Raw genomic sequence first — 11,132 nt, 5'->3', positions numbered from 1 at the left:
CATCACACGTACAGCTCACAAACACACAGCTATAAAGTGAAAGAAGGCTGAAATGCTGCCAGGGGGTTCGGCAGTAGCTTAGTTTAGGGGCTGAAGTGTTTTCTTTCTTTCATTTCGTAGAGTAGCTTAGCTTAGGTTTTTTTTATTTTCCTTCATTTGTTTTCTTTTTCGTTTAAGCTAAGAGTGGAGTAGTTTAGTTTGAAGCTGGGTAACGCTGCATTAGAAGGAGCTGGACGGAGAATAAAAAGAGAGGAATTCGGACTGGTCTTTAGGGGAGTTTTCTTTGTAATTCAATTTCCTGTTTTATGATCTAATTTTCATTTTAGCTTGAGTTTTATTTTAATATTATCATGGATAATGTTTGGAGTTGTAACTTTTATTTTATTTTATTTTCTTTTCAGTTTTATGTTATTGTGTGGTTTCATTGTATTTTATTTTAATTTTATCCTGAACAATATTTCTAAGGTATTTGTAATAAATATGTTTGGCTAAATTTTCATACTAAGGTTAGAGGTGAAATTTAATGATTTACATATTGTTTCCGAATCGACATAAAATCTATTTTGCGAGCTTGATTGATTGAAAGATTTTATTTGGATAATTTGATTATCTATATACTCGTCTTGATTCATTGTGATTTCCGAATACAGTGAATGCTTGAGGAATCCCTGTGGTATTCAAATAGATTTGTAAATGTTTTAATCAATCAATCATTCACACTCGATCATAAGCATCTGTTTTTCTTAATCTTAAATGCTAAATCTTCCAATTAAACGGAATCATTATTCTAGTTTAATTGAAGTAAATCAATCGGAAACAATATTATAAATTATTAAACGGACCCTCGAAACCTTAGTCTTTTTCCATTCGTTTTATCATTTCAGTTTGATTCATTTTATCAATTTCCTTCATTTGTTTTCTTTTTCGTTTAAGCTAAGAGTTGAGTAGTTTAGTTTGAATTTTTATTTTCTTTCTTTCGTTTTAGTTTTTGCATAGCAAGTTTATCTTTCTTGCACTTTCTTTTGGTTTTTTCGTTCGGCTACAGCAGTAGCTTAGCTTGGAGTTTATTACTTGCTTTCATTTTCATTCGGTGTTGCAGCAATTTTATTTCATTTTCGTTTCAGACAGTATCTTTATTTTTATTCGGCTGTTTCTTCGTTTTATTTTTCATGGTTGATCTTCATTCTATTTTCTTCAATTTACGTTTCAGTTTTTATTTTGTCATGACTCAACTTAGATTTATTTTTATCGCTAGAAACATCGTGTGTATTTAATTTTAGAAACTTGGGTTGTGGAATGAGATTTAATTTATTTTGGATTCTAGATCGATGCAATATTTTGTGATTGATTGTTGATTTCACTATATTACTAGTCGGATTTAAATTGAAAATAGATTACGATTCTTGCTCTTGTTTTGTTGTTGACGTAAGGCACAACAAAAGATTGAATGGGACGTGATTTGTTTTGGATTCAAAAAAAAAAAAAAGGATTGAAGCTCTTGCTCTTGTTTTGTTGTTGACGTAAGGCACATCAAAAGCTTGAAAATTATCAAGGCTTCTCTCGGTTGTTTGTTAATGTGTGTTCGGCTAGTAAAATAGAGAATCCCTTAGAAAAAAAATATTACAAAACTTGAGCATAACTTATTATCTTCCGTTTATCAATGCCTTGACTGGATTGTTAATCGAGAAAATTATCTAGAATCCGAAATAAAGAGAGTCTCATACCCAACCCAAGTGTTCGTTAATTTGTTTGTTTTACAAACTCTAAGTTCAACTTAAATTATCTTCTTGCATTGCATTTGAATTTTACTTTCATCTCATTTGAATTTTATTTTCATCACTCATAATCGACACAATTGTTACCCCAAAAATCCCATATATGCTTTGATAACCCTTTGTCCCTGTGGAATACGATCCTGGACTTATCCTTGATACAACTTGACACTTCTACACTTGGAAGCACATTCGAAGTCGAGTCATCAAGGATAATACGCATTGACTGGTATTGCGATCAAGGCTATGCGCTGCCGATTACTAAGGTAAAGGAGTATAATCTACCATACTACAAATGGTTAATTCAATTAAATTATGTTACGGTCATAATACGCGCTGCCTGATATTGCGATCAAGGTTATGCACTGCCAAGTACTATGGTGAAGGAGTATAATCTACCCCACTACAGATGGTTAATTCAGTTTTATAGTCAAAGATGATAAGCGATGCCTGGTACTGCGATTAAGGCTATGTGCTGTCAAGTACTATGGTGAAGAAGTATAATCTGTCGTACTACAGAAGAATGATATGCGCTGCCTAGTACTGCAGTCAAGACTATATGATTCCGAGTACTACGATGAAGGAGTATAATCTATCGTTATCTTATGTTCACGTTCACGTTAATTTTCAAGTTCATGTTCATATCATGTTATATTCACGTTTATATTATGTTCAAGCTCACTTTCATGTTAAGTTATGTTCATGTTAAGTTTCAAGTTCATGTTCATATCATATTATGTTCACATTTATGTTATGTTCAAACTCACGTTCATGTTATGTTATGTTCATGTTCACATTAAATTTTAAGTTCATGTTCATATCTTATTATGTTCACGTTTATGTTATGTTGAAACTCACATTCATATTATGTTATGTTTCAAGTTCACGTTCATGTTATGTTATGTTCACGTACATGTTATGTTCAAGTTCACGTTCATGTTATGTTCATGTTCACATTATATCTCAAGTTCATGTTTATGTCATGTTATGCTCAGGTTTATGTAAAGTTCAAGTTCGTGTTTATGTTATGTATGTTCACGTTCATGCTATGTTTCAAGTTCACGTTCATGTTATGTTGCTAGTCCATGTTATGTTTTAAGTTCAAGTTCATGTCATGTCAAGTCAAGTTCAGTTTATGTTTTAGTTCAGGTTATGTCAGTTATACCATGCTATATGTCAAGTTATGTTATGCTTACTTACGACTTTAATTATACATTCATACTTTTACTGCCATGCACATATCATTAACCTGTGTGGGAGTTTCCTGTTAACTTATTAAGATTTGTAATCAAATCTCATCGTGGTAGTCCCAACTACCATTTCCCCCAAATGGTAGGCGATGTGTCAGGATCAGAGCAGGGAGCGGATACTAGTAGACTGAAGGAGATTGACTAGACACCGCAAACACGTCGCGGAACTTACAACTTCCATAGTTAGTTTTTAGATAGTATTCTAGTCTTGTTAGTCGAATTACATGAGTTACTTGACGAACTTCCTTAATAGTGTATTTTGATAATGTAAATATAGAGTCTGGTCTCCCATGTTTTTTAGATTACAGTCTTCTGAGACTCGTACTGAAATCATGGATGTTTATTTTGTTAAATATGTTTGGATTATGATTTAACTATTTGAGTTATTAAAAGTTTGGTACATAGTATTGCTTAAAAAAAATTATCATGCTATATGCATGTTAGGAATATTGCATCGTATATATCATGAACAGAGGCAAGTAACTTTGTATTACATGTCTTGATGTTTTAGATGTCCGTTTGATCCCATGCGGAATCTAGGGGCGTCACAAACAAGAACCCAAACTCAAATGAGATGAAAAGTTATTTTATGAGTTTAAAAGATGAAAAGTTATTTTATGAGAAAGTCTATGTTGCATATGTCAAGGTTTTACGTCAAAGTATATGTCCATACATTTGTTTGTGGTTTGCTTTTATATGCTTGTGATATCTGTGCTATATTGACTATTTACTTGTTGAGATTCCTTGGAATCTCATTGTGATAGTTTCCACTACCATTCTCTTCCCAGAATGGTAAAAGTTGTAACAAGTACATAGGACACTATCGAACCATGAGTTTAGATGACACAAGGATAGAAGATGAATATACCATTGAGGCATGCAACCTTTATGCCGTAGCCACTTTAGAGTCAACGGTCTCGCTTCTTCATGAGCTGTTAGCTAGTCTGAATGATCCCGATCTCGGTACTTCGCTTGCCCTATAAGGACTCCCAATTTTCATGGAAATTGGATCAAGTTACATGTACCCTTAAGGGGGCTAGTAAGGCCTATGTCGAGGGAAAGGAGCTTGCTAGGGAAATAGGTCTTGTGTCACTTGAGCTTTGAAGGTCGGATGGAGTTTTTTGGGTTTTGTCCCCTAAGGATTTTTAGTGTTGGGGAAATTGCAAAGTGAAAACTTAGGAAAGTTTCTATAGACAATCTTTTGGAATGGTCCCTTGTTTTCGGAGACTTTATGATACTCTACATCTTTTCGAAATCTTTTGAATACATAACTCTTTTGGAAGTGCATATGCTATATAAAGCTTTTGGGATATTTTCACTCATTTATACCACGTATCTTATTTATTTTGCCACTGTGCTTAAGTAGATAGAAAAGAATTTTTTGCTACGATTTTTATTGCATACTGCTAGAATATTAGGTGCATTGCATCTTAACTGTCATATATGGAGATATGTAACCTTGTGTTACATGTCCCAATGCATTCAGTCACAATCAAATCCCAAGTGGGGGTTGGGGGTATCGTAGGCGGTGGTATCAAAGCAGCTATGTCTCTAGGTAAACCCAAAAGTTGTCCTAGGGAATTTCTTGGTATCAAAAGCTAGGCTTCAATCTTGTAGTTATAGGCTTTGATCTTATAGCTATAGGTTTGAATCTTGAAAAAGTCAGATCGAGAAGGAATGTGTGTGGAAACTCGTGGATGCAATGGATGGAAGCTGGTGTTTTCCTTCTTAGAAGGAAAGATTAACTCATGATTGGCTCTATACGTTTCAGGAGGAAGGATAAGTCATTGTGTGAAATTGACGAGACGATGCTTCTCTAAGGCGTATAGAGCAGGATACTGGAAACCAACCTTTGGAAGGAGGTCAAGCTATAGTAGAGGCTATTCGCCAAATGATGGAACTAGTGAAAAATCAAATAGAGCAAGGACAAAACGTTAGGCAAGACCCCGATAGAGGAGACGCCCGAGAATGCCCATTTGAGAGATTCCTCGCATATCAATACCCAAATTTCTCAAGAACGGAAGGAGCTTTGCGAGCCAGCAATTGGCTTATTGATTTGGAACATACCTTTGATATCAATGGGTGTGTAGAGGAATAGAAGGTTTAGTACGCTGAACATCTGCTTCAAGGAGAGGCTGGCATATGATGGGATACGAAATGGCAGTTATTGGCACGAGAATTGGGAGATGTGGTTTGTTTTTATGCTTGACTTATGCTTCATGAAAAATACTCATTTTTCATGACAGATCACAATATAATACGACATGAACATTTCAAATTTTATTCAAAAAGTTTAGAACATGAATCACGTTAATGAATCACATTTTTCATAAAGACATAAATACCATCGTAGATAAGTTAGAAGCCAACTTACACATTTCTTGCTTATAGATTAAGCTCAATGGGCTACAATAAAATATACACTAAAGTTACAGACTTCTAATAAATCATGAAATTAAACCGTATAAAAAACTGAACCTCCAACATTTAAAAACTGTATAAAAAATCACAAAAAAAAAAAAAAATTGCATATGCCCATAAACTTTCAATATTTGTGATTTAGCCCCAAATTTCATAAAACTTCATAAACCACCTGTATTTTTTGTTTTAAATCCATTTATGACCTTATAATAGGATTCATCACACACCAGACCCAACAAAACACCAAATCCGAATTTCATGATAAACATATCACTAAATGAAAATTGAAGCCTAGTCTTGTGCTTGTAAGCTAATTTAAACCAACATTAATATCTCTTAACCTCATCCCAAAACAGAATTTAATAACATTTTTACTCACGGAAATTCCATCACAAATAATTAGATTTGCACAAAGATAGTAACTAACACAACTTTGAGCAGTAAACATACAAACCTAAGCTCAATGCATGTGGAGTTCGTTGCTTCTACGGTGTATTTGAGTGCTTAAAACCTCAATATATCCTAAGTTCTAAACACACTCATGCTAAAGATCAATTCTGGAAAATATCATACCCAAATAAACAAGTAATCCAAGATAACTTTGAGGAAAAACTCCAAATCACAACAAATGTACAGACCGAAACATATATCTTATAACCATCTTGAGCTTATAATTCAATCTTCTTGCAATATGTCGTTTTTCTTGAACGTCTAAAGTGTTCAAATCATAATAAAGTCTTATCTAATTCTAAATACAACATCCAAATCATAAAAATTCAAATATTGGAAAACAAGCAGAGAAATATGAGGAGCTGTGTCTTGGTTTTGTGCAGAATGAGAGTTGAGAATGAGAGCATGCAAGCTTGGCCACCCTTAGCCTATTCTTGCGCGCTCACAGTACCTTGTTGCCAACTTTGAGGTTTTTAAACAAATGGAGGGTGAGTATCCAACCGTGTGTCACGTTGCTCTATGTGCACTTTCAAGCTGTTATTAAAAAAAAAAAAAAAAAACCAGGAGAAATCGGTAGTGAGAAATCATAAATCGACTTTGCCCTAGAAATGAAACTTTAACTAGTTAAACTTTATATATTTTCAATTAGATCACTATATCCAAAAATTAGAGAAATAGTTTTGATCTAATTTTCTTTTGACGTTATTACATGAGATTTGAGAAAATTTAGTACGGTTTGCTTTTATGCGATTGGATCGTTCATAAGTACGTGATGCTTCGTTAAGAATATATATATATATATATATTTATATATATATATTTTAATGCTAGTAGCATTACGATCTCTCTATTTACTAAAATTAATACTATTTTTAACTCTAAGAAGACACGGTGTTACGTACACACTATGTGGTGGACATGACTTTGGCCACGGCCACCATTGCAATTCCCATGGCGGCCGGTGAGTCAGTGACAGAGGCGCACAGACCACCAAGAGGTGGCCGGATTTGGCTAGCCCTTGTTGGCTTGGTGGCTGCAATGGTGGCCAGGGTCCAGAGTAATGGCTGGTGACCCAATTTTTTTATTTTCTTATTTCTAAAAGAATAAAATATTATAAGTATTTTATGTTGATGATCTACTAAGATTAGAAACATATTTGAATATTTTTGTGTACGAGTTGACTTCAACTCCCGATCAAAGTAGTGTTCAATAAAGATCGGACTTACGACTATAAATGAACCAGTATATTTGATAGTGTAGTTAAACTCGAATCGAACTCGACTTATAAAATAAAAATAAAATAAAAACTCACTCTTGAAAGCAGATACCCGCTCAATTAGCAAATGACACATAATATACAAAGAAACTCCACTCGATTCAGTACGATTAAGGATCGTTTATGTCGAGTTGATTCGATTAAAACTCATTTATATATTGATAAATATATACATATACATGTGCATATATACATATATATAAATATGTATTAGCTAATAATATAAGCATAACACTTTTATAATTAAATATACAATATCCAACCTAATTACTTATATCTATATATTGAATATACTTCATAGCTAGATTTTAAAATTTTTACAATAATTAGTCAATAAGATTTAATGATTTCGTATATTAGTATGTGGGAACCATATATAAAATAGATATATACTATCATATCATGTGTATGTATTAATAATTTATGTATGCATATAATATATTGTTATTACGATAAATATCAACTAGTTTGATGTTAATTACTATTTATAATTTTAAATCTTAAAATCGTAGTGGTATAAGATCAGTAAAAATTTTCTTAGAGTGGATATTGTTAAATGAAGTGATCATAACTTAAAGCATCCGACCCATGTTAAATGGTTCAAAAACCAAATCGACGATATATACTATTCTACTTACGACGTTCTCATCTCAGTTTTATAGAGTTGCTCAAATGATTCAATTGAGAGAAATGATAATTATAATTCAAGTTTGCACTTTTTTTTAAAAAAAAATGAGTAAATCTATATCCACATAAATAAATTATTTTCTTAATAATAGATATTATTTTTATTTAAAATGAATGTGCAGTACTTTATGTAGATCTTATAATTGTATCTAATGTTAATATTAAATTAATTATTGTTTATAAAATAATATCTTTAAATATTATTTAGAGTATAATATATAGAGTACTGCATGCTAGGATGTCACCCAACAGTGATAGTTAGGAAACATGTATTGCTCGTAATGAGCCTCCTCTATGAATGAAATTTGGTTTCCTTATCAAAAAAAAAAAAAAACAGTGATAGTTAGGAAACATGTGAGCTACTCTCCAATTGAGCACCCATGTCATTCTCACAATCCTTCTAAGATATACACTAGACTCTTAAAGAAGTCCTCCAAAGTTATGCTCGCCCCGGCCAGTAAGTGGTTTGATTTCGGATGTTCGTGCATGTCTAGACCCTTGTTCTAGGACGATTTTTGTTAGGGTCTTGACAGCGTGACCCGTAAGTAAAATCCATTTTTTTTCTATCTTTTTTTTTTTTTTCTTTTTCATATTTTGTTAACATCTTTAAACATCATTAAAAATTTTTTTTAAAAAAATAACAATACATTTAGGGGTGTTCATATGGGCCGGGTAAAACCCGGCCCAGTCCGGAACCCGGAAAACCGGATTTTCGGTTACGGGTTTAGGCCCGGATTAAATCCGGACTGAAACCCATATCTTGAAAACCGGGTATATGCGGCCCGGATCCGGTATGAAAAGCAGGTTTCATTTTAAAACACCGGGTACCGGGTTTGTATAAAATGGAAAATGAAACCCTACCCATCTATCACCCGTCTCCCATCCCTGTAGCCCATTCCGCGTACCCCCCCTCTCTCTCTTTCTGTCTCTCTCTCTCTCTCAATCCGAAGAAACCTAGCCTCCCTCCCTCACTGCCGTCGGCCGATCGAAGAAAGATAGCCCTCCTTTCCTCCCTCAGTGCCAATCGAAGAAACCCTAGCCTCCCTCCCTCAGTACCGATCGAAGAAACCCTGTCATCCCGTGACCCATCATCGTCGTCGCCGACTCGTTGTCATCCTCGACCTCAAGGTTTGTTATCTATGATTTGGGTATATTTTAGATTTGGGTCTGTTTTATTACGATAAGAAAAAGGTTAGAATCAAACTCTTTGAACCAGAGAAAAAAAAAAAAAAAAAAAAAGACAAAAAGACAAAAAAAAAAAAATGAAATATTTCTTCGTACATTTGTGTAGAAAATGAAAAGGGGAAGAAGCTTTGGTAGATCTGGGTTTCTTTTGTTATTTTGTTAAATATGTATAAAGTATGTGCTTTATTTTGATTGATTTGGATTTTTTTTTTTTTTTTGTTTTTTGTTAAACATGGGTATAATGTATATCATCTTTAGCAACGGCGATGGTGGGATCCGTGAGGTTGATAATCAGGATCGGACATCGGCGAGTGACATGGGTATGGAGTTCAAAGGACGAGGGAAAATGGAGATGGGGAATTCCTTAGTGGGTCCCCATGAAGTGCTAGTCGGGATTCATCAGAGGTTTGAAGTTTTAAGTTCTTAAATTTTGAGAGTTGTTTAGAATTGCATTAATATTGGTGATGTTGGTATCGTTATATGTAATGTAAAAAAGAGGTAAGTGTTTCTGCACACTATATATATAATTGTTGGATCAATAAGAAGAATATTAATCATGTGCTTGAATATTATGCTTTTAGGTAAGAGTTGATTGTGAAGTGAGAGGGGGAGACAGAGCATATCTATGAGATTTGTATGAGGAGTACTTGAAGACTGAAGTAGTAAAAGATCATATACTATAAAAGATCATGATCACTTTTTCCTTATGGCATCTATTTGATAATATTCCCTGCTATTTGATAATATTACCAGAGAAAACATATGTCAAATTATAACTCTTTTTTATTGGGTTGGATTTTGGACCAAACTTTTTAGATGCTTCTCCACTGTATTTTATTAAAGACTCTATTTTAAAAGTCTGTAAGAGGTATATGTTTCTCCACTGTAGCAGTTTGTGCTTTCTTGTCTCCTGTCTTCTTGTTTTTTTTTCTCAAAACTATTAAATAAATTACTAAGATCATGAACTGCAGATTTTAGATCTTTCACAAAAATCCCTGTTTTCTGAATATGCTTCTCCCCATTTGATAGCCAACCAACTATAGCGGGAAGTGCATCAACTCCTAACTTTTCACAGCTGGATCTGTAACATCACGAACCTACACACAATAAAACAATTACATGGATTATTATTATTGGTATCATCTTTAAGCAGAAAAAGATTACATCATTAAATTCTTGTGTAATTTTCTGCTACATGATGTGTTTGGAAAACAGATATTATCCAATATATGTTGTAGTTGCTCTGTCTCTGGATCTTACTCTTTCCTACCAACATATACCTTTGTGGTAGTAAATAACCTCTCTTTGCATTTTTACATTCTGTGGTTATAACTTTTTAAACCTTTCTACTAATCATATAAAAAGTGGTGGTTTGTTTCTGTTTTTCTTTTTATGAACTGCAGGTGGATAGCAACAAAATGGGACTATTTTCACGATGATAGAAAATCGAAGTCCTTCCGTGATGATGTAGTAAATTAGTTCATGTTTGTTGTTGTGTATTGGTGTTTAATTAAAACAATGTATGTATTTTGTATTGTTCTAAGCAAATTAGTTCAGACAATGTAATATGTAGTGGATTTTTTTTTTTTTTTTAACATGCATTTAGTTATAAAGTTCAGTAGTTGTTTATAGCCTTAGCTATTCTTAACATAAATCTAGTTTTTCATTTGCATATTTTATCATTATGGACAATGATATATATATAGAGTTTTATATAATAATTTTTTTTGGCTTTTCAACATTATTTCTTGAAAAAGTTGTAATAAAATATAGGATTTTTTATAAACGTTTTCCTTGAAAATAAATAATAACATACAGACTCGTTTAAAAAAAAAAAAAAGCAGGTTCAAATCCGGAACCCGGAATCCGGGTTTTTAAAAACCGGTTTCGGCCCAAGTATGACCCGGATTCATCCGGGTTGGGTTCCGGCCCGGATTTGGAATCCGGATTGCGGTCCGGGTATACACGGGTTTCCGGATTGGAACCCGGATGAACAGTCCTAAATACATTCATCTAATATATATATAATTACTTGAGCAATTAAATATGGAGTTGGTTCAAGTCTACGTGAAACCGTTAAACATATAAAAA

This window comes from Carya illinoinensis, chromosome 4 (assembly GCF_018687715.1).
Source record: "Carya illinoinensis cultivar Pawnee chromosome 4, C.illinoinensisPawnee_v1, whole genome shotgun sequence".
Taxonomy (NCBI): Eukaryota; Viridiplantae; Streptophyta; class Magnoliopsida; order Fagales; family Juglandaceae; genus Carya; species Carya illinoinensis.
Note: the sequence above shows the minus strand (reverse complement) of the source record.